Here is a 21,682-nt window from a genome sequence, read left to right as displayed (position 1 = left end):
CAAGAGACTTTAGAAGTTTTTGAAAACCCATTTACAATTCCGGAAACAGAAATAATGGGAGAACCGGTGCCAATTCGAGACACAATGGCTCCAAAGCACAAAGTCAATCCTAGTATTCAAAGGCCTAGGATTCAAGGCAACACTTTTGAAATCAAGAATGCTTTGCTTAATCTAGTGCAAGATAACCAATTTGGGGGTGGCCCCTTGGAGAATCCGAACGACCACTTCAATTACTTTCTAGAGAATTGTGACATGTATAAAATGAACGGTGTATCCGCGGTCCGTCTTCGGTTGTTCCCCCGCTTACTAAGGGGAGCGGCCAAGGATTGGCTAAAAAATTGTGATGCCGATTCATTCAAGACTTAGGAAGAACTTTCTTCGGCCTTTTTGAACAAATATTTTCCATCATCAAGAACCGCCAAGGTCAAGATTTAATTGCAAGGAATCACCCAAGAGGAAGATGAGCCATTGTACGAATTAGTATTATACTTGCTCCTTGTGGTTCGATCCTTAATTGTGCAACGAATTCACATGCACTTGCGAGGTTTAAACTTTAAGAATCAAGGGAGATCAAATTAAAAGTAAGTAAGACAGAGGTAACACATACACACACACACGCACGCACACACACACACACACACACACACACACACACACACACACACACACACACACACACACACACACACACACACACACACACACACACACACACACACACACACACACAACACACACACACACACACACACACACACACGCACACACACACAGGGAGAGAGAGAGAGAGAGAGAGAGAGAGAGAGAGAGAGAGAGAGTGAGAGAGAGAGAGAGAGAGAGAGAGAGAGAGAGAAAGAGAGAGAGAGGGAGAGAGAGAGAGAATTATATTGGTAAAGACCATCCAGTTGTTTAACGTATTGGCTTTTTTCTCCTTTCACTGATGGGATAATTATGTATGTATAATATAATTTGATATGTCTAAAGAGTTATATTATCCGTGAAATTTACGAGGTTAGCTATGTTGTCATGTTGAGCCTTTATGACTGATGGTATGAGTCTTAACCTCGCAGGTGCACGTATTGTTGCACTAATAAGGGCCGAATACAAGGAGCAAATGAGACTACTAATCGTTCCGTTCAATAGTTTAGCTAAGTCTAATAAGAGCAAGTTTTGGATATTATCTAACAACTAAGCTAAAGAACATGTAGTAAACAAACTAGATAAATGCTAAGATCAAGAAACAAGCGATTGAATTTGGTTTAGATCAATAGATGAGAGGTCTAGGGCGTGACTTCGACCACCAACACTCGTGATTCACCATTTAATTTCGTTAACTAGTTGTTAAAGGGTAGATATCGGGAGGAACGCCTCTAGGTCGCCTATTGTCTCCCTTCCGGGTTCACAATAGGACACTAGTACTATTAATCCAACTCCCTCTCGGGCTCATGGATCAAAATCACAACTCTAGGGTCAAGGGTCACCGAATTGGCCTATTTCCGCTCACCTCTCACTAAGACTCAAGTCATTAGGCCCGCGATAGTCCTCGGTCATCCCACTCCCTCTCCTTAGGGTCGATTTCAAACCGATAACTAAACGTACCCTTCTCAAGTTCCCCCTCCCGGGTTTAACTCAAGTAGACAACTACTCTACAAGAAGCGCATCAATTCCAAACCTAGCCAACTCCCATTGACGGTCAAGGGTCTAAAGTCAACTACAATCTCCATGGAGCAATAACAAGTCAATCCCTTTAGTTAATCCAACAAATCCCCTTTTTACAACTAATTTAGTGAAATCAAATAAGTAAACAACTCATGTTGGGTCTAATCACACCCTAGTAAATAGACTACTCACTAATCATGTTTGTTGTGGCAAGACAATTAATAAAGTTGGATGCTTTGACAGTAAACATGATGATAATATGATTTCTACAATAAAACATGCAATTGGCAACAATTATGATGATAATATACTAATTAATCCTCAATTAAAATGGAGTTAAGCAAAAACATGGTAACTTTAATTATAAGCAATGTAAACATTCAACAAGAAGAGAAACACAAACTAAGGAAAGTGAAACTGATGAATAAAACAACAAAATAAAGAGTAGTAATGAAAATATACCAATAAGGATGAAGGTAAATAAGCTTATTGAATTGATTGCTTGAATAAAATGAAGAACAAGAGATTGAACTTTCTCCTCCAATATTTTCTCCAACTACTCCCTTTTGATCTAAAAACAAGTATATAAAAATTGTGTTCTCTAAAATTAGGTTTAGCTATTTATACAAAGAGGTCCAACAACAAGATTACAAAGGTCGAATTCGAAAATAGGCCCAACGGCCCTCTATCCGGCGTTCCCAACACCGGCCGCACAAATGAACGACGGACGGAGGGAGATACGCCCAGCTTTGAGGAAGATAAACACACAAGGCTTATTCGATGCCCCCATGAGGTCCATTTGCACCTTCGCTGAGGAGGATACACCCATAAGGCTAGGGAGGGCTTCAAGACGGCTTCAAATCTCCGCTTCTCTTCTTGCAAATAGTTCCGTCCTCCAAGCGATCTCTTACATCACCTAGAAAAGCTTGAAATGTCATAATAATCATGCAAGGCAATGTGTAAAGTAGGTAAATGCAAATTGATTATGGACTTAGGCTAAATTAGCTTAAGAGTTCATCAAATTGAGATAAAGTGAAAGGTATTTGGTCAAAATTGTAGGGTGATAATGTAGTTATCAAATCTCCCCACACTAAACCCTTACTCGTCCTCGAGTAAGTCCAAGATCAAAATAAAAGGCAAGCTATGATTACATATCAAAAGTGTATACACTATATATGCATCACTGAATTATTCTACTACATAATCCGATTGAGTATTAGCGCACTCTACGCCCCCTTCAACTCACGTAGTTGTGCTTATGAGGTAAAGCACGACACGTAAGGCAAGTAGGGTCTTGCAAGAAAAATGCAATACATCCAACATTTAAGCATATAAGCAAGTAATAGAATGCATCTAACAAAAATGGTCCACCTTCCTAATCTAAGTGGCTGAGTTTTCATCTCAAAAATATGGTCTTGGTCGGGAAATACTGTCTCAGAATTCTAACGGAGGTGCCAACCCCCTAAGGGTGGCCCAAGTAACCCTAATGTGACCACCAAAGCTCAAGAATCAAATTCAAGAGCGGGGAAAGGGGAAATGGAGCTAGTCCTCCGAGATTACAAGACCGACACAAGATTCAACCGGAGACCCATGACTAAAAGGGCCCAGGTCAACGACATCCTCACAGTTTTCACTCGTCTCTTATTTAAAGAATGAGTGTATTATGTACAAAAAGTAACCTAAACACTCTCCTACTACGACTCGTGAGAACGTGTCTGCAATCTAATATGTAAGACCATCCTATGAGCAAGTGAGATGCAAAAATGGGGCAATGCACATAATATGAAACAAGGGTTGTAACGGGGCTAGGGAGAGGGACGAAACGGGATTGTTGCAAGCAACGTTTGGATATGTGAGGTTCAAATCAAGAATAGTCAACATACCACTTCTCCCACTTCTTATTACAACACATGAGACACGTCTATACCGTAACATAGATTTGATTACCAAAACTATGCAAAAATTACATAAACCCAACTCAAATTGGAAAAACATGAAAATCCTCCCCTTATTTCAACAAATGAGTAAAGTCTACACCCTAACAAGAGTTCGGTTTCCCAAAATCAAGCAAAAATTGTGTAAACCCGACTCACTTTGGAAAAACATCAAATCCCCTTTATTCTAGCAACGACTTTTTCTACCCCTTAAATGATGAGTATGGGTGTTGCTTGCTCTTTCTCTATTTCTAAAACAAGTATTTACAATCACTACTTCTCTTTTTTGTGTTTTTCAAAAGTTTTCCAAATTTCTCTTTTGTTTTTCATTTCTTTTTCTAAACCTCTTATTTATGTGCAAGTGCCAAATAAAAACCAAAATTATAATCCAAGTGAATGCATATGTCATCCATTAACTAGGGCCCAACACACCTCCTAGCTCACTACTACAAGCATGACTCATTCTTGATCAAGGAAGGTCATTTATGAAGGTAGCTTGTAGTGTGGTTATGTCAAATGAAATAGGGTAAGGCTCAAAAGGGGTACATCAAAAAGGGAAAAAATGTAAGGGTCAAAACAAGGCTTGTTTAGGCAATGTGAGGTTCAAGTATGTGCAAACAAGTTTGTTTCAAATGATGTGCATAAAAAGAAAACAACTCATGGTCTAAGGATGGAATGACACACTTATGCGTCTAGACATAACACGTCTCATGAGGAGACCTACTTACAATCCAAAGCATGGGTCGGGTATGAATGCACCGACCCTAGGAGGTTCTAATCCTTACATATGAGTGGCTAGATCGAGACCTAGGTCTAGCCTACGGTCTTTGGTCTCACAAGGTGGTCTAGACTCATTAGACGAACTCCTTTTCCCATAAATAACCAAGTGGTCACGAGTGCGAGCCACGGGGAGGTGGGAGGCACGTTTGGAATATACTCATCCTTGGGGTATTTACTTCCCTCCCTTGACCACATTTTTCTGTAAAAACATTTATGTACAAACTAAGTGCAAGACTATAATTAAAACCAACACATATATACATGGGACAAATGCATCCGAAAATTAAACAAACATGAATTGAAACATGCAACAAGTTTGACTAATCCTAGCAACGCATCAATACCAACCATCGAAAAGTTCCCCAAGGGAACATCCAAGGCACAAAATCCCATCCTCTTCCATATTATACAACAATATAAAAAGAGAAAGAACGGAAAAGGAGAAAGAGATAAGAACGTCTATACCAAGCGGTCTTCTAGTCTCCTTTTTGCCTTGGATAGTCAATGTACCTATGCCACTTTGTTAGCCAAACACATTTATATACAATGTAATATTTTTTGAATTTTTGAATTTTTTCAATTTTTAGTCACTTTTGAAGTTTTTTTTTTCAAATATATACAAGTGGATATATACAAATACTAACAATATGCATAACGTAGATATTTCTCTCCTCACAGTTGATATTTACATTGTCCTCAATGGAACAAAGTATAGGGAGAGAATAGAAAAATAAATAACATATTTTTGGATTTTGAAATTTGTTTTTGAAATGAAATAACATATTTTTGTTGTTTTTGAATTTTCAAAAAAGTAAAGAACTTGTTTTTATGTTTTCTTTTTTTGGCTCCTCCCCACACTTCTTATTTACAATATTCAAAGAATAAAGTGTGAGAAAGAGGCATATTTTATTTAAAATGAAAGAACATATTTTTGGATTTTTATATTTTGAAAGGAAATGCATATTTTTGGATAAGTGAAGTTCCTCCTCACACTTATTTATTTACATATGTGTGTGGAGGAAATTCGGAATTTAAAGACGTGTTTTAAGGTTTTTCATTTTTTCAATTTTGTGTCTTTTTTTGTATGAATCCAACTATATGTGAGTAATAAGACAATATATTACAAAATTTAAATTCTAATGCAACCTACATGAATGCAAACTAAATGAGGATTAATGCTAATATTACAAGTAGTCTAAATGCAAAAACTAATATGCTAAATTTGGATATGAGGGAGATCAAAATTAAAATTTGGATTGATTTTGGGGAGCATGCCGGCGGTTTTGGATTTTTCAAAAGGGGAGCAAGAAAATACTCCATCATGGGTGTTGTCACGTGACCTAGTCAATTTCTCAAGATTACTTTCCCATCAAAAACCTTCTTTCAAAAAATCTTTTATCAAATTCTTCTTCAAAACGTTTGATACCGTCGTTTCAGTACCAAAAATAAATACCTATATACTACTAACAGAAGTCAGCGGTAAGTAGAGTCGATCTCCACATGGAGGCGGTAACTATCTACTTGTCTACTCGGTCTGTCTAAGGTCACAGTGGGGGTTTTGATTGTTTTGACTTAAACTAATGAGATTAAGGCAAGAGAAATAGAGATAAGAAGAATTAAGCAGAGGGAAAGGAAACTAGGATGTCGGTTCATCAAAGAATGTCAATTAATTGCATTTAAGGTCACAGATAAGTCGCTGTGTCGGTCTAAGGAGCAATGAAAATCTCCTTCCGGTCTCAATTCGCCCGAAAATACTATTACCTTAGCTTCCGCCCTCACTAAAGTATTCTATTGTTCACTGCGGGTTTCACCCCTTCCAACCTTCCGGTCTAGGTGAAGGCTTACCAAAATTAAAAAGGCTAATTGCATCGATTCAATCAGCAAGATACAATTAAAGCAGCGATTAACAACATAGACATAACAACAATGACAAATCTATGAACTAATTAACAATTAACATTCATTCATCGAATCCCCTAATCCTAGCAGAGAGAATTAGCTAGACATAATAAAGGGAAGAACAGAAATAAAGGGGAGAGAAATAAACATTAAATAAAGAAGAAGAGGGAATTACAGTAGATCCGGAAAATACAGAAGAACAGAGAACAGTAGAAAAGTAACGTAAAGAGTAGTGTATGATCGATCAGAGAGAGAAGAGAGTTACAAATGACGTCTCTCCTTCCTATTTATAAGAAATAGGATTTTATTTAACCTAATAACGAATTAATAGCTAAAAAGCCCGAGCCCAATAAGGAATCACTCGATCGAGCCCTTTAGAACTGCTCGATCGAGCAGAATTAAGCTCAAACAACTCGATCGACCAGAATAACTACTCGATCGCCCCTAAAATGCATCCTTTCGATCGAGTAAAGAAAGTACTCGATCGAGGTATTCAACCATCCAAAACCACTCGATCGACCTATAAAGCATTCGATCGAGTGATATTTGACTTCAGCAGCTCACAATTTTGTTAGTTTCAGCTTTGCTTTGTCTTTTTAGCTCCCGAAACGACTTCACGCATCCCGAGATAACTACATTTCGGCTCCAAATTCACTCTTCCTTCAAATGCATGCAAAACGGACGGTAAAAGGCTAGATTTCACTACTTTCTGGTCCATTCCTGCAAATAGAACAAAACAAACCAAAGTAGCATATTCGGGGCATTTCGTGGCATAAAACTACGATAATAGCATAGAAATACGTGCATAAAAAGTCCTAAAAGTATTATATAAAATGCACGTATCAAATCTCCCCAAACGAAACCTTTACTCGTCCTCGAGTAAACTAAATGCAACTAATGGAACGGAAACGATAACTCAGAGCTAGCTTCAAATTCCAACTTAAACCGATTTAATACAAGCAAACTAACACTTATAGCAAGCAGTCAAATGCAAACGAGTTATAGGATGTTTATAAAATAGCTGAATCGTTGACTTTGAAAGACCTTTAATAATGGACTCTCACGGGTCACTCTTCTCTCATGAAGCAAAGGGTAAGCATATGAATGTAAGAGAGAAAGAAATATAGTCGCTCGCCTAAACTACGACCCACATAAACATGCATGCAACTGATATGATAGACAATTCTAGCTACCGTACACACATTCCAACCAAACAATGTCCGTCACAGCCGAGGGCTTACAAAAATATGGCAAAGTGAGGCAATGGGTAAGAAAAGGCAAAACATGTTATGGGAATGTGGAGTTATAGGCGGCCAAGCCAGTACCTAAACAAAACCATATGACAACATCCATTTCCAACTCAATTATAGAATTAAGCGCATATGCCCTTCATTTGGCACAAAACTCACCAAACCGAACTGAAAATACTCCACAATAAATGTAAATAAAGCATAGGAGCAGAAACCGTCTCATCAAACAACATCTTTTTCTTTCTATTTTTTTCACGGCTTCCTTTTTTTTTTTTTGTTCGAAATCTTTTTTTCTTTTTCTTTTTCAATTTTTTTTTCTTTTTGTGTTTTTTTTTCATCCTCCTTCTCCCATAAATTACCAACTCCAAATCAATGGATACAAGCCAAACTTGGCACAATTAAATACATACCGCAAAAACATATACTAACTAGCTTGACAAGGCAGGCTAAATTTGGAATGTAGCTAAGGGTCAACAGGCAAATTTGGCTAATGGGTAAAAATGGAAGAAAGGGAAATTGTAAGCACCTCCCTGCATGTGACACCAACTACTAACCCGAATGTATGTAGGCAAAAAGCAATTTAATTTCATATATGTGCAAATTAATGTTACATGATATGCAAGGAGTAACTACTCACAATCCTACATAAAACTGGTCATAAATGACACCAGTTTATTAAGCTCTAGTTCCTTAGAATTTATAAGTAGTTTGCCAAAATTATCAGGTCAAGTCTATTTGTTCACCTAAATTTCAACATAAACTCGTAGATATTCAAAAGGCAAAGGTAAAAGATATTTAGTTTATGCAAGGCTTAAGCAAAAAGATAAATTATAGAGCAATTTCATCATTGAAATCTACCGTTCCAACTCAACCTATATGCTAAAATAAACGTGAAAATTTTTGAATTTTTTTGAAAATTTTTAATTTTTATAAGATTTTTGAATTTTTATAAAAATAAACGACAATGCATACGGAAATTAAACGTGATAACAGAAATGCAATAGAAACATAAATGCAGACACAGATATGGATGCATAACCTCCCCAAACCAAACCGTACAATGCCCTCATTGTACTCAAAATAAGGGAAAGGAAACGCAAACTAGAAGAGAAAGTGTGTAGATGCGAAAGGCTTACAAGATTACGCGAATAAGGGACCTCCCCAAACCAGCCAGCAACGTGGGAGGTCGCTAAATAGCCCAGAATGTCGTCACAGTAAGCTAATCCAAGCAAAAAGCACTCGATCGAGAGAGTAGATTACTCGATCGTGTGACCTGGGCATCTAAAACAGGTTGATCGAGGAAATGGGCACTCGATAGAGTGGTCATCTTTTAGCAGGTACTCGATCGAGAAGGATATATACTCGATCGAGTGACATTAGCAGCAATAGTGTTCGATCGAGTTACAAAAGTACTCGATCGAGTCCTCCTTAATATATACCTGGAAAGACGCAACATAACAGCCCGCAAAACAAACAAAACAAGCGTAATCGATATAGTCTATGGTAAGAAAACCAATTATTACAACGCAAAACTGAAATGAAAAGCAATGTTTGAAAAACAACTAAAAATAAAATCTACAGCATGCCTCCCGGGTAGCGCTAGTTTCAGCCAGGTCCCAACTCGACCTTCTTTTCTTCGAGCCTCTCTAATTTCGCCTGGTCAAAACAGCTCAAAGCGCGCAGCAACCGATCAAATAGCTGCGCATGTGCTACACAAAACTGTAAGTAGCACCACAGTAGAATAATAGCATAGGAAAATAAAATGTACAACCGTTTAAGCCTAACAAATTCCTATGACAGCTCCAAAATTTATCAACAAAATAAAGGAGCTCAGGAGCAATTAACAATAATTTTGGGTACCGTTTCAGATTAACAAAATTAAGATGACAAGAACGATGAAAAACCGTTAAATTAATTGACCAACTGGGAGGGGGTACAACATTAAAATGCGAAGCATAAGTCAAATAAGGCAATGTACTACTCAAACAAACAATAATAAAATTATCGTTAACTACCTCGGGTTGGTTGCTCTCAATGACGGAATCATTGACAAAGGAAGATATTACCTCTTCCGTGCTAGGAGCAATCACTGACTGAACTACCTTCTCGTCACCCTCCTCTGTGGAATCCGTCCCGTAAATCGCAGCCTCAAGCGCATCCAACTCGGCTTTGAAAAGGGGAGATTCACCGTAACCATTATCATCATCAAAATCGTCATCTAGAACGAACCCAAGTGACGTTACATTGCTCTCTCTGGCCAAATCAGTCAATCGAGTGGAAATATTACTCGATCGAATGCTTTCCTCATGATTTTCACTCGATCGAGTATATGAAACAGCTCGATCGAGTACTTCCTCTAAGAAGTTGTTCGATCGAGTGATGTATTGTGCTCGATCGAACGTTTCTTCAGGTAATTCACTCGATCGACCAATATAATCCATTCGATCGAGTGATTCTTGCTGAACAGTGCATAATTCGTCGCGTGAGGCATCATTATCTGATATATCTTCATATTCCGAGTCGTCCCAATCATCACCAACACTAGGCAAGGCGGGTCCTTCGTGGGAAAGACCACTCTCTGTGTAGGTAACGCAGGATTCCTCTAGTTGCCCAATATTCGACTCAGCAGCTAACTGAGCTATCTCAGACTCGAGCTCATCAATTTGCGCACAAATGTGTCTATCATGTTCTTGCACTTGGAGTACAAGCTCCTTCACTAAAAACTTAAGCTCAGCGAAATCTTCTTTCCGCTTATCAGGAGGAGGAGATTCTTCTCGCAGTGGCCAGATAAATGGAGGCTTTTGATAGCCTCGCTGAAAGGGTAGATGTGGCGGCACAACTACCGGAGGTTGACTACTCGTCTATGCTGCTTGAATGCGTAGACCTTGTCGTTCACTCCCATGCAAATTGCTTCATTGTGCTCAGCAGCACCACATCTCCCATAGTAAATCACCTGCTGCGCCATATAATGGAACATAGGCGATGGGTCAAAGGTACTCAAGCCTTCCCTTTGAAAAATTTTTACCTTGAATTGTCTTGGTAGGACCTGTAGGGCCTATCAAAACAACACTAAAGAAAAAGATTAGAACGGCCTCAAGGGAAAAAGTCCCTTGAGGCTAAAAACAGAAAAAAATAAAGAAGCAAACAAGTAGTTGCCTCCCCGGCAACGGCGCCAAAATTTAATACCATCATTTCAGTACCAAAAATAAATACTTAGATACTACTAACAGAAGTCAGAGGTAAGTAGGGTCGATCTCCACAGGGAGGCGGTCACTATCTACTTGTCTACTCGGTCTGTCTAAGGTCAGAGTGGGGGTTTTGATTGTTTTAACTAAACTAATGAGATTAAGGCAAGAGAAATATAGATAAGAAGAATTAAGCAGAGAGAAAGGAAACTAGGATATCGGTTCATCAAAAAATGTCAATTAATTGTAGTTAAGGTCACAGATTAGTCGATGTCGGTCTAAGGGGCAATGAAAATCTCCTTCCGGTCTCAATTCGCCCTAAAATACTATTAGCTTAGCTTCCGCCCTCACTAAAGTATTCTATTGTTCACTGCGTGTCTCACCCCTTCCAACCTTCCGGTCTAGGTCAAGGCTTACCAAAATTAAAAAGGCCAATTGCATCGATTCAATCAGCAAGATACAATTAAAGCAGCGATTAACAACCTAGACATAACAACAACGACAAATCTATGAACTAATTAACAATTAACATTCATTCATCGAATCCCCTAATCCTAGCAGAGAGAATTAGCTAGACATAATGAAGGGAAGAACGGAAATAAAGGGGAGAGAAATAAACATTAAATAAAGAAGAAGAGGGAATTACAGTAGATCCGGAAAATAGAGAAGAACAGAGAACAGTAGAAAAGTAACGTAAAGAGTAGTGTGTGATCGATCAGAGAGAGAAGAGAGTTACAAATGACGTCTCTCCTTCATATTTATAAGAAATCGGATTTTAGTTAACCTAATAACGAATTAATAGCTAAAAAGCTTGAGCCCAATAAGGAATCACTCGATCGAGCCCTTTAGAACTGCTCGATCGAGCAGAATTAAGCTCAAACAACTCGATCGACCAGAATAACTACTCGATCGAGCAACCCCTAAAATGCACCCTTTCGATCGAGTAAAGAAAGTACTCGATCGAGGTATTCTACCATCCAAAACCACTCGATCGACCTATAAAGCATTCGATCAAGTGTTATTTGACTTCAGCAGCTCACAATTTCGTTAGTTTCAGTTTTGACTTGTCTTTTTAGCTTCCGAAACGGCATCACGCATCCCAAGACAGCTAAATTTCCGCTCCAAATTCACTCTTCCTTCAAATGCATGCAAAACGGACGGTAAAAGGCCTGATTTCACTACTTTATGGTCCATTCCTGCAAATAGAACAAAACAAACCAAAGTAGCATATTCGGGGCATTTCGTAGCATAAAACTACAGTAATAGAATAAAAATACGTGCATAAAAATGCCTAAAAGGACTATATAAAATGCACGTATCAACGTTCAAGCAAGAATAGAATGACGATAAAGCAACCAATCGAAAAATAGTAACCAACCAAAACATGACACAAGAGAGCTCGACAAAGAACATAAAAAGTGATACGTGCATTTTATATAGTCTTTTTAAGCCTCCTTATGCACGTATTTCTATGCGATTCTCGTGGTTCTATGCTACGAAATGCCCCGAATATTCTACTTTGCTTGGTTTTGCTTTATATGCAGGAATGGACCTGAAAGTAACAGAATCAAGCCTTTTATCGTCCGTTTTGCTTGCATTTAGTGGATGAGTGGATTTGGAACGGAAACGCTGGTGTCTTGGGACGTGTAAAGTCATTTCGGAAGCTAAATAAACAAGTCAAGGCTGAAACTAACGACTAACGTTGCTGGCTGAGTCAAAGCCACTCGATCGAAGCCCTTATTGGTCGATCGAGCACTTTTGGAGAGGAGAAGAACTCGATCGAATGCTTTATGTGTTCGATCGAAATGTGTTATTTAGGGTTTCCTCGATCGAGTTGTTTGTTTATTCGACCGAGAGGTTTTTGATGGTTTTTATTCGATCGAGAAATTCTAAATGGCTCGATCGAGTAGTTAGTATTGGACACGGGCTTTTTAGCTTAATAACGTGTTTTAGGTCAAATAACAAATCCTTCTCCTATAAATAGGAGAGGGGTAATTAGGTTTAGAGGGTTCGACTTCTACCTTTGGTTACTGCTGCTACATTTGTCTGTTCTTTTTCTGGATCTCTTAATATGTAATTCTCCCTTTTACTCTTTCTCTTTCTTTTATTCTCTCATTAATTTATGATGATTATTATTCGTCTATCCCTTATTCTTGCTCTTTTCTTATTTATGTCTAGCTAAATCTCTTGCTAGGATTTAGGGGAGTCAATGAATTGTTAGTTGATAATTAGTTTACAGATCTTTCGTTGTTATTATTTCCATGTTGTTAATCACTGCAATTAACTATAGCTATCTACTTGAATCGATGCATTTAGCTTAATTAATCTTGGTAAGCTAAACCTAGACTGGAAGGTTGGAAGGGGTGAGACCTGCAGTGAACATTAGGATGCTTTAGTGAGTGCGGAAGCTAAGCTAACAGTATTTTAGAGTGAATTGAGACCGGAAGGAGATATTCACTGCCCCCTAGACTGATACACGCGACCGATCTCTGACCTTAGCTGCAATTAACCGATATTCATTGATGACCCGACAATCCTAGTTCTCTTTCCCCTATCGTTAATACCTCTTAATTCTTTTCTCACTTTAATTTCCCTTAGTTTAGTTCAAACAATTAAACACCCCCAACTGTGACCGTAGAAAGACCGAATTGACAAGTAGATAGTGACCGCCTCCCTTTGGAGATCGACCCTACTTACCGCTGACTTATGTTAGTTGTCCTTAGGTATTTATTTTTGGTACTTGACGACGGTATCAAATATTGGCGCCGTTGCCGGGGAGGCAACTATTTTATTTACTTGCTTATTTTTGTCTGTCTTTAGCCTCAAGGGATTTATTCCTTGAGGCCGTTCTCATCTTTTTCTTTAGTGCTGTTTTGATAGGTCGTACAGGTCCTACCTAGACAGTTTTAGGTAAAAGATCGTCAAAGGGAAGGCTTGAGTACTTTTGATCTTCCACCTATGTTCCATCCTATGGCGCAGCAGGTGGCTTACTGTGAGAGATGTGGTGCTGCTGGGCACAATGTCGTTATCTACTTGGTGGGGAACGACGAGGTCTATGCGTTCAAGTAGCGTAGACAAGCTAGTCATTCCACTGCAATTGTGCAGCCACATACGCCTTATCAACAAGGTTACCAAAAGCCTCTATTCGTCTGGCCACCGCAACAACAAGCTCCTCCTCCTGATAAACAGAAAGAAGAGATTGCTGAACTGAACTCTTGGTGAAGACACTTGCACTTCAATTGCAAGAACGTGATTGATTTAATGACGCTCAAATCTATGAGCTTGAGTCTCAAATAGCTCAGTTAGCTGCTGAGACGAACTTTAGGTACGCAGAGAGTGGTCTTTCCCATGAAGCACCCGAGTTGCCTATCAAAACTGATGATTTATATGACTCGGAGTACGAAGATCTATCTGAAAACAAAGCATCATACAAGATTTTTTGCGCTACATAGCAATAAATACTCAATCGAATTAGTCAAAGTGTTCGATCGAGGGGATTATCTAAGGAAGTGTTCGATCGAACAGAAACTACATCTCGATCAAACAGCTATTATAAGGAAGACCTCGATCGAGCAGTTACATGTGTTCGATCGAGTGATATTCAAGAGGAAAGCTTTTGATCGAGTTCTATCTTTACCCGATCGAACGTATTGGCCATAGAGAGCAATGATATGTCATCTTGGTCCCTTTCAGATGACGATTTTGACAAAGAAAATGGTTATGGTGAATCCCCCATTTTCAAAGCTGAGCTGGATGCTTTAGAGGCTGCGATTTACGGGATAGAACCCACGGAGGAAGGGAACGAGAAGGTAATTGAGTCAGTGATTTTTCCTAGCATGGAAGAGGTAATGTATCCTTCTGTCAATGATTCCGCCGTTAGCAACCGTCCTGAGGTAGTAAATGATAATTTTATTATTGTTGGTATTAATAGTACACTATCTCTTATGATTCCTGCTTCTTATTCTGATGCTCTACCCCCTCCCGGATGGACGAATGAGTTAATAATGTTTCACCGTGTTTGTCATAAGAAATTTGTTAGGCAGAGACGATACTTTAGATTTTGTTCATATGCTCTCTCTTTATTTTGGTGCTACTTATGCTCTTGTGTAGCATATGCGCAGATTTATGATCTAATGCTAAGGGCTTTGAATTTCTTTGATTCTGACTAACTGGAGCAGATGGATGAAGAAAAGAAGGTCGAGCTGGGACCTGTCTGAAACTAGCGCTGTCCGGGAAGCAAGCCGGAGTTTTTAATTTTTAGTAGCTTTTCAAACATTTCAGTTTTGTGTGTAATAATTGGTTTTTAAACCATAGACTGGAACAGTTGAGCTTGTTTTGTTAGTTTCGCGGGTTGTTTATTGCGTCTTTGCAGGAATCTCTTGTGAATGGCTCGATCGAGTACTTTATATACTCGATCGAATCCTTTTGCTGCTGATTTCACTCGATCGAATACATCTTCTTCTCGATCGAGTGCCTGCCAAAGAAGATCTTTCGATCGAGAGCCCTACTTCCTCGATCGAACTGCTTAGGTGCCCAGTTCACTCGATCGATCAGTGTTTCATTTCGATCGAGTGCTTTTGACTTGGATTCGCTTCCTATGACGCTGTTACGGAGCTATTAACGACCTCCCACATTGCTGGCTGGTTTGGGAAGGTCCCTACTTCGCGCATTTTTGTGAGTTTTCCGTATCTCGACTCTCTCTCCTTTTTAGTTTGCATTTCCTTTCCCTATTTTTGAGTATAATGAGGGCATTGTACGGTTCGGTTTGGGGAGGTTATGCATCCATATCTGTGTCTACATTTATGTTTTTATTGCATTTCTGTTATCACGTTTAATTTTTGTATGTATTGTTGTTTATTTTTATAAAATTCAAAAATCTCATAAAAATTAGAAAATTCGAAAAATCAAAAAAAAAAATCACGTTTATTTTTGTATATAGCTCGAGTTGGAACGGTAGTTTTCGATGATGAAATTGCACTATTATTTGTCTTTTTTCTTAAGCCTTGCATAAAACTATTATCTTTTAGCTTTGTCTTGTTGCATATCTACGAGTTAATGTTTAATTTAGCTGAACAAATAGACTTGGCCTGAGATTTTGGCAAACTACTTATATATTCTAAGATTTAGAGCCTTATAAACTGGTGTCATTTATGACCAGTTTCATGTAGGATTGTGAGTAGTATACTTCTTGCATAACATGTTCATCACTTTTGCTCATTTATGAAATTCGATTGCTTGTCACTTGCATACATTTGGGTTTGTGGTCGGTGTCACGTGCAGGGAGGTGCTTACAATTTCCCTTTCTTTAATTTTCACCCATTTAGCTCCACACTAGCCAAATATAGCCTTTTTGACCCATTAGCTACGACCAAATTTAGCCTGCCAGTCAAGCTAGTTTAGTGTAATTCTTGTGGTATATCGTTCATTAATGCGAGTTTGGCTCATTCCTTATTCCTTATTTGTACGGAGTTGGTAAAAAAAGAAAGAACGTGGAAAGAAAATGAGAAAAGAAACGTGGAAAAAGAAAAAAGAAACAAAATGAAAAAGAAGAAAGACGTGAAAACAGAAGAAGGAAGAAGAGAAAAAAAAGAAAGAAAAAGTTGAGTTGGTTTGAGAAAAATAGACCGTTTGTGCTTAGTTTGATTTTGTGACGGTCTACTCCTCCGTTTTTATTTATATCTTTTTGAGGAGATTGTGTATTGGGTAGTGAGTTATGTGCCAAAGAAGGGCACTTGTACTTAATTTTCTAGTCAGCAGAGAATTGGATGGTTTTATATGGTCCTGTTTAGGTGCTAGCTTGACGCTTTACCTCCACATTTCCATAATCTGTTTTGCCTTTTCTTACCTATAACCTCACTCTCCCATATCATCTGTAAGCCCTCGGCTGTGACGGACATTGTTGGTTGGAATGTATAGTGCTAGAATCGTCTATCATTTTTGTTGCATGCATGTTATGCAGGTCGCAGTTTAGGTGAGTGACTATTTTTCTCTTCTTCTCTTACACATATAATTTCACCCTTTGCTTCATGAGAGAAGAGTGACCCGTGAGAGTCCATCTTTAAAGGTCTTGCAAGGTCGATGGTTCAGCTTTATTATAAACATCTTACAACTCGTTTGCATTTGATAGTTTTTACTATAAGTATTAGTTTGTTGCATTAAATCGGTTTAAGCGGACAATTTGTAGCTAGCTCTGAGCTTTTTTTTCCGTTCCTTTAGTTTGCATTTACTTTACTCGAGGACGAGTAAAGGTTTGGTTTGGGGAGATTTGATACGTGCATTTTATATAGTCTTTTTAAGCCTCCTTATGCACGTATTTCTATGCGATTCTCGTGGTTCTATGCTACGAAATGCCCCGAATATTCTACTTTGGTTTGTTTTGCTTTATTTGCAGGAATGGACTTGAAAGTAGCGGAATCAAGCCTTTTATCGTCCATTTTGCTTGCATTTAGAGGATGAGTGGATTTGGAGCGGAAAAGCTGCTGTCTTGGGACGTGTAAAGTCATTTCGGAAGCTAAATAAACAAGTCAAGGCTGAAACTAACGACTAACGTTGCTGGCTGACTCAAAGTCACTCGATCGAAGCACTTATTGGTCGATCGAGCACTTTTGGAGAGGAGAAGACCTCGATCGAATGCTTTATGTGTTCGATCGAAATGTGTTATTTAGGGTTTCCTCGATCGAGTTGTTTATTTATTCGATCGAGAGGTTTTTGCTGGTTTTTGTTCGATCGAGCAATTCTAAATGGCTCGATCGAGTAGTTAGTATTGGACACGGGCTTTTTAGCTTAATAACGTGTTTTAGGTCAAATAATAAATCCTTCTCCTATAAATAGGAGAGGGGTAATTAGGTTTAGGGGTTCGACTTCTACCTCCGGTTACTGCTCCTACTTTGTTCTGTTCATTTTCCGGATCTATTAATCTGTAATTCTCCCTTTTACTCTTTCTCTTTCTTTTATTCTCTCATTAATTTATGATGATTATTATTCGTCTATCTCTTATTCTTGCTCTTTTCTTATTTATGTCTTGTTAAATCTCTTGCTAGGATTTAAGGGAGTCAATGAATTCTTAGTTGCTAATTAGTTTACAGATCTTTCGTTGTTATTATGTCCATGTTGTTAATCACTGCAATTAATTGTAGCCAGCTACTTGAATCGATGCATTTAGCTTAATTAATCTTGGTAAGCCTTAACCTAGACCGGAAGGTTGGAAGGGGTGAGACCTGCAGTGAACATTAGGATGCTTTAGTGAGGGCGGAAGCTAAGTTAATAGTATTTTAGGGTGAATTGAGATCGGAAGGAGATATTCACTGCCTCCTAGACTGATACACGCGACCGATCTATGATCTTAGCTGCAATTAACCGATATTCATTGATGACCCGACAATCCTAGTTCTCTTTCCCCTATCGTTAATGCCACTTATTCCTTTTTCTCACTTTAATCTCCCTTAGTTTAGTTCAAACAATTAAACACCCCCAACTGTGACCGTAGACAGACCGAATTGACAAGTAGATAGTGACCGCCTCCCTGTGGAGATCGACCCTACTTACCGCTGACTTCTGTTAGTGTACTTAGGTATTTATTTTTGGTAACTGACGACGGTATCAAAAAGCATGCAATTTAACTACCCTCAAACTACCTTCCCTATACTAGACTATACTACCTAAGACACCAAGTCAAACCTCCCCAGTACACTTGAATTGTCAATAAGGTGGGTTTTTGGGTGGTTGTTAGGTGGGGTCAAAAGAGTAGCTATAGTAGGGCCCCATGCGTGGTGGTGGGTAGTGAACCGGGTTGTAAGGATCTCAATCCGCCGGGGGTATAAAGGTGGGTTGGCAGGGGTCGTAGTTTGGAGGTGGATACCCCATTGTGTTTGTGAACACGGGGTTGAGGTAGTTTAATTGCATGTTTCTCATTTGAACCTCAAGTTGTTCTTGTCTTAGGGTTCCTTGTCTTATCAAATCTAGGTTGGTCAAGGCGATGTTTTTGCCTTCTAGAGCGGCCTCATAAGTGAGGTGACTCATATTTAAGCATATTTAGTCCCCGAATTAGACTTGATCCTATGCTTTTTAGTGCATAATTGGGTCATTTACTATCTTTAGTTTCCCGTTTTGCATATTCTTTGAGGTTTTGTTCCCTTGGTAGGAAAGGAGTGCAAACCTTGCATTTTCATGGCAAAATGGAGCTGAATTGATCAAATTCAATGACCAAGCATCAAAGGGAAGACGATACTAGAAGGCCTATGTAGATAATAAATAAGATTGGGCAATGATGAAAGGATCCTTGCATCCCCAACAAGATCCCCGAGAATTGTTAAGGAAAGAAGAAAAGAGAAGTGCTGACCCAGGATCCGAGCGTCTCCCTGCCCAGGACGAGCGTCTCCCGACCCAGAATCTGAGCGTCCCGATGCCAAGACGCTCATCTTGAGGCCAACAAATCCGAGCGTCTCTCCCCTGATCCGCTCGGATTCCCTTGCAGAACCCACCGTGCCTACTGCCTAGACGTTCGGGATGAGCAGATATCCTGGAGACTACCAAAACAGAGATGAGCACTTCCTCAACTTTTCTTAAGGGTCTTAATAGTCATTTAAGCCCTTAGTAAAACTAATCTTTGTACCTAATCTCTAGTATAATTACCCCATTGTACTACCTAGATTAGCATATCATCTTAATAGGATCTTAATCTTATCTTAATCAAGTCTTAATAGTCTCTTAATCTTGTAATCAACTCTTAATTTAGCATTAATACAAATCTCATTTCTTAATCTTTCCTTAATTTCTCTATTGTTCATCTTTTATTTTTGGTAATTAGAAGATTATTTGGGTTTATTTGGAGGATTAACAACCTTCCATCAATGATCATGTACTTCTATTATTCTTTGCCTTATTATTGGAATCATATTTATAGGTATAATTCTCTCTTAATCCCTTTTTAATTTTATTGTTAATCGTCTTCATTTGTTCATCATGTTTTGCCTTGCTAGTGTGATTGACAACCTTGTTAGCATGTTAAACTTGATAATGAGTGAGTAGTTTCCTTAACTAGGGTTAATGAGGAATTAGGGGAAACCAACATGGGGATTGATTCATGCTTAATCTAATATATTTTCATAATTAATTTGCTTGCTTGTTGTGATTCCAACTTATGCACATGTTATGTTTGATGAAATGCAAGCCTATGAATCCTTGCATTTTTTACCCATCACTTATCTTTTCGGTGAGACTTGTAATACATAAACCAACTCGAGTCTCATTAGACTATGCATATAGTTGGATAGGAAGCATTAAGTCGACTTGTAGGTGTTGTACAATCTAATCGTTTCGGCTCCGGGACCCAAACCTTCTTAGGGAATGTCAGACATAAACCAACTCGATCTCATCACAACAATAAGTGCTTGCATCTAGTAGAGAACATGTTTGTATGATCAAATCCCATGAATCCCCTAGGAACCCATGACACCCTATTGCTTTTAGTCAATTGTTTACATCTCATTTTAATCATCTTGCTTGTTTTCATTGCTTTGCTTTTATATTTTTGATTAGTTTAGTTGATCTCCTACCTCAACCCAAATTGTGACACCCTTAGACACAACCATTTGCAATCGAAAATCCTACATCAATACCCGTCCCTTGGGATCCGACCTTTACTTACCTCTTTACTAAGAGTAGAGTAGTTTGTGAAGTTATAAATATTGTTTTGGTCAAGGTAACTTTTGACGACAAGTAACAAAACCGATTCGATCAAAAATGGCGCCGTTGCCGGGAACGGTGTTAACTTGATTTAATTTTCTTTGATTGTTTTTAGTTTTGTCTTTCTTTACCTTGGGGAAGTCAAACTCCTCAAGGTTTGTTCTAATTGTTTTCGAGTTGTTTGATATTTTGCATGTCTAGGAGATCACAAGGTAACTTGTTACCCATTGATCTTGAAATTGAAAGAACTTTGACCAACAATAGAAGACTTGCTAGAAATACTTTGAGAGGTATTGGTGAGATTGTGGACATCCAACCCAATAACATTGAGTTCATCAACCCTTTTGCAAGAGAAGCAGAGGATAACCCAATACAAAACCCACCATAAAATCAACCCACAGTGCCTAAATTTTCATCACATTCCGTACCAACCGAGGAGAACCTACCAAATAGTATTCCTACACCACAACATTTAACCGGTAATTTCATTGCAAAATTCACATTTATACAATTGGTTGAGAGAAGTCAATTTGGGGGGATGCCTAATGAAGACCCTCATTCTCAAATGGAGACTTTTTGTGACTATTGTGATGCGATTTCTCAAACCGGAGTTACTCTAGACCAAATTCGATGGGTCTTATTTCATTTTTCTTTGATTGGTTCCGCGAAACAATGGTTGAAGATCCTAGATAAGGCTACTCTTTGTATTGAGTCTTGGAAGAAATTGGCACTTGCTTTCTACAAGAAATTTTATCCTCCGGAAAAGCCAAACATGTTGAGAGCCCAAATCACCGAGTTCAAACAAAGGGATGAGGAATCTTTGTATGAAGCATGGGAGAGATTCAAGGATAATTGTCGATCTTGTCCACACCATGGACTTAGCGAGTGGTTCCTTGTACAACAATTTTGGAACGGTCTATATGAAGACTCCTGAAACATTCTCAATATGGGATCAAATGGTATGTTTACCGAAACATAGAACATGATTGAGGAAATGGCGGTCCATAACTCACAATATAGTAGACCTTAGAAGGCTACTAGAGGAGGAAAGCATGAAGTGGACTCTATTACTCAATTGGGTGCTCAACTTAGTGCTCATATTGACACCATTAATTTGAAGTTTGAGAAGGATATGGCTAAACTTGAAGAGGCCTCTGATACGTGTCTTTTATATGATGTTTTACACCCTATTTTACACATATTTCAGAGCTCATTTATGTGGTTTAAGGCAACTATTTGCCCCATTTCGTCTACTTTCGTATTTTTTTGTAATATTGCAGATTTATGCGGA

The 21,682-nt window shown here is 38.6% G+C and overlaps 1 non-coding gene across 1 annotated transcript; it reads right to left on the bottom strand.

The window, feature by feature from the left end:
- Positions 1-21,163: 21,163 nt before the first annotated feature.
- LOC141624854 (small nucleolar RNA R71) lies at positions 21,164-21,270 on the bottom strand. Its single transcript, XR_012534658.1, has one exon. It is a non-coding gene; the product is annotated as a small nucleolar RNA R71 (small nucleolar RNA).
- Between the last annotated feature and the right edge of the window lie 412 nt (positions 21,271-21,682).

This window comes from Silene latifolia, chromosome X, assembly GCF_048544455.1.
Source record: "Silene latifolia isolate original U9 population chromosome X, ASM4854445v1, whole genome shotgun sequence".
NCBI lineage: Eukaryota > Viridiplantae > Streptophyta > Magnoliopsida > Caryophyllales > Caryophyllaceae > Silene > Silene latifolia.
Note: the sequence above shows the minus strand (reverse complement) of the source record. Positions and strands in the feature narration are given on the sequence as shown.